Raw genomic sequence first — 4,166 nt, 5'->3', positions numbered from 1 at the left:
TTACGGAAGATCCACTAAGGAGATGGCAAGTCTTTAAGGAGTTTTATCTCACGGTTTGATATCGAAGCAATACAGGTGGAGGAATTAAATCATGAGATAGCATGTGAAGCATTAAAGAAAAGAACATGAAACATCAAGTTTATAGATTCCCGAATCAAGAACCCAGCCGCTATGTACTAACAACTAATGGCAAAGCCCAAAAGTACATCAGGTTGTATGATAAAGTCCAAGCGTTGAGAGAGAATAAAAGGATGAGTCAAAAGCAAAACCAAAAGTCAAAAGCCAAAAAGGTAAGGATATGAAGGAGACCACAGAAGTTATCCAATCTCCCAAAGAGAGGACGACCAAAGTAAGTATAAGAATTATACTCCATTGAATGTTTCACAAACACATATTCTAATATGAATGAGAAAAAATGACAAAGAGGTCAAGTGGCCTCCCAAACTCAATCCTGAGAGACAGGACCAAGTATTTCCGCTTTCACAAAGATCACGGTCATATAACGAAGGAGTGTCAGCAATTGAAAGACAAGAACGAGAGGTTAACAAGGGATGACACACTTTGAAAGTTCGCCAGAAAGAGTAGGGAAGAGACGAGATCTGAACCTGAGGCAAAAACTCATGAAACCACCATTGACAGGGAACTGGTAGGGGTTATTCATGTAATTGCAAGAAGACCCAGTGATAGTAAGAGAAAAAAAAACGAAGAAGGAATGACTCATGAGGAACCAACGATGGTGGGGGAGATCACAAGAGTTACCCAGTCTCCCGAAGAAGGAATGACCAAGGTAAGTATAAGAATTACATTCTATTAAATAACTCACGAACACATATTTTAGTATGCATCAGAAAAATGACAAGGAAGTTAGATGGCCTCCTAAACTCAACTATAAGAAAGATGGAAGGTGAGATAAGACCAAATACTATTGTTATCATGAAGACCATGGACACACAATGTAGGAGTGCCGGCAGCTGAAAGACAAGATCAAGAGGCTAATATGAAACGGCACACTTTGGAAGTTCATCAAAGAGTAGAAAAGGTTTGCTTAGGTCGCCTCTCCTCACAGGTCTTCTTAGGTCGGCATAACTATGCTTCTAAAGTCGGAAGGTCGGCCTTTTCACACAGGTCTACCTTTAGGTCGGCTTCTCCACAGTGAACTTGTAGGGGTTATTCATGGAATTGCAGAAGGACCAAGTTTTGATAGGGGCGGCAATAAGGAGAATATCACAGATATTCAGCTCCTAAGTCAAATTGCGAGTTTTGAAACTAGTCAAATAAAATGACCGAGTTTTTTATTTTATCCTTAGAAAAATGCTTGTGAAAATGTTATAAAACTAGAATGCATTCTTTAACTTTTTTTTAATAGGAAAATAAAAAACGTTGGATAGATGAAAGCGTAAAAACAAATAAATAAAGGCAATAAGGGAGTGTCAGGCCATAATCCGGGCATTAGATCATGGAAACAAACAAATTCATAAAAGGCCATAAGGCCATCTGGACTTTGGTCCCGCATATAATTCGAGTGTTAGACCTTGGAAACAAATAAATTCATAAAAGGCTATAAGGCCATCCGGGCATAGATCTCGCATATAATCCGGGCATTGGACCGTGGAAACAAGCAAATTTATAAATGGCCACAAGGTCATCCGGGCGTGGGTCCTGCATAACAAGGCATCTGATGCTAGGCCGCAAGGCGAATATACTCCAGGCCAACCTTCTCAGTGTTAGTCCCACTTCACAAGAAGTTTCTAAGGTATTTATTGTCACATTCCAAAACCTACAGATAGAAATAGAGCAACTATTAGTTTTAAATTGTACCATTCTAAAGTTAGAGTAATTAGCTTCAGGGGAGGTGCTAGCTTGACCTCAAGCTAAATAGGGGAGGTGCTAGCTTATCCATAGTCGTTTGACACACAAATCGTTTATAGATAGAGCACTAAAAGTTAAGTTTAGAGGTCCAACTTGTATTTCATATGGAGTTATACATCTAAAGACAGAGTTAAAATAAGAACGACCAGTAATAGTATGTTAATATCTTTAAGCTGTAATGACTGAATCATAGAAAATCCAACTAAGAAAACAGACATATCTTAAAATAAAACATCTAATGTGATAAGCAAGTCGGAATCAAGTTGCTATCGGGAGGTGCTAAGGGTTTTCCCGACATGCTAGCTTGAGGTGCTTACTAAAACCGACGTGCCTGCTTAAATGAAATGAACTTCTAAAGGCTAAAAATGTAAGTTTAGTAGGCCAATTTATGAATATTGAAAGTTTAAAAACTAAATTGAAACATGTGGAAAAGCTTAGTAGGTTAAAGCGTGAATATGGAAAGTTTAAAAGTAAAACTTCAAGTTTGGCCTCCACCTTTTTCTACATTTTCACCTAAACCTACCATGTGTCACCTAGCCATACATGAGGAGATGACCAAGCTTGAAAGGAAACTTTATCTTCCATTTGGTCCATCGGTACGGCAAAAAGAAAGAGAATCATTTTGCTTTCTTATCTTTCATCTCCACCATATTTCTCCAAAAAGACAAAGCCTTCATCCTTGTAAAATCTGTTCCTAGGTGTAATAACCAACAAAGAAACCATAGAGAAGGAAGGAAGAAGGAGAGAAGTTTAGGTGCTTAAGTGGTAAGTGATAGAAATTGAAAACTAGGTTAGGTAAACATGTTCTTTCATGTGTTCAATTAATTATATGTTGTTAAATGAATTAAAACTCATGTTTTTCTTATTCTTTGTAAAGAACAAAATCAAAAGGAGGAAGGTACATCAAAGAGGAAAGGCAAGGAAAAAGAGTAACTAAGGTGTACCTAAAGTTTTTGGACAGAATTGTGCAAAAGGTTTGGTGATTGTATGAACTTCTATTTTTCCTTTGATTTTCTCATGAATATATAAAATTAGGGATTGGTTTTGTTTGCTGGAAATGCTCTTTTGATTGTATGGATATGTAATATGAATGTTGAAATGATGATTGGAAGACTTAAAGCACATAGATACAACATGGGAGCCAAAAACATAAAACTGGCAGAATAGGTTCCAACAGGACAGTCTGTGTTGGAAGCCTCATAACTTATTGGGTAATCATTTAAATTAAGCCTAACATATACCAAATGAAAGCTAAGACAAAAAGCTAAAACTTACCTGAAGTGACCAAATTCAGAATCAGTAGTTAATTGTATGTAAATTGCTAGTGAACCTAAACTGGTCACAGGGGATTGTGCACCCGGAATAGTCTGTATGACTTAGACTGTAATACCCGGCTAGACTCCAGTATCAGAATTCCTACCGTTCGGTGGAATCTCGATTGTTGGAAACCTCTAGAAGAGTAAAATCATGTTTTTATAAAATGTTTTAATGTATTTTAAGGTTTTAAGTAAGAAAGAAATTGAGTTTTGAATGAAAAAGACCATAGAGGGAAATCCAAGTTCGGCCGCCGAACCTTATGTTCGGCCGCCGAACTTGCATGAGTTTTGGATTCGCCTTCGGCTTCCGAAGGTGGCCTGGCCAGCCACCTATAAAAGGCCCCATGGCAGAAAATGGGCGAGTTTTCTTCCCCATTTCCGGCCAGATGTGGGTCCATACCCTCCCATGGTTGGTTTTGATGTTCTTCCTCAAATCTTTCAAGTTTTAACAAGTGGTTGCTTGGTTTTTGAAGTTTTTGAAGCTAAGATCAAGTTTTGAAGCTTGGAGACCCAAGGAGCTAGATTTCTCCCATCTCCAAGTTAGGATCGTCTTTCCTCTTGATCTTCAAGAGGTAAGCTTTGATCCTACCTTTCTTGTATGTTTTAAGCAAGTTTTGAGGGGTTATGGGGTAGAAATGCATGTTTAGGTTAATATTGAGTTTATGGATAATGTGTGTTGTATGAGTTGCTATATGTGTTTGTGTTGGGGTTTAGGTTAGTTTGAGACCCTTATATGCTTATTTGCTTGTGTATGCATGTTGTAGAATAGCTAAATGCATGTTTGAATGGTTTGGGAGGCAAAATGTGCATGAGGAGGCTGAGTTCTGCCCTTTGGAAGAACTCAGGTTCAGCAGCCGAAGGGCTTTCGGCCGCCGAACCTGCTTGTGGAGGCAAGCTTTCGGCTGCCGAATCCTGCCCCCGAAAGTGGACTTTCGGCTCTGGAAGGGACTTTCGGCCGCTGAAGGTGCCGCCGAACATGCA

Source organism: Manihot esculenta, chromosome 13, assembly GCF_001659605.2.
Source record: "Manihot esculenta cultivar AM560-2 chromosome 13, M.esculenta_v8, whole genome shotgun sequence".
NCBI lineage: Eukaryota > Viridiplantae > Streptophyta > Magnoliopsida > Malpighiales > Euphorbiaceae > Manihot > Manihot esculenta.
The sequence above is the reverse complement of the archived record's forward strand: the minus strand, read 5'-3'. Positions refer to the sequence as shown.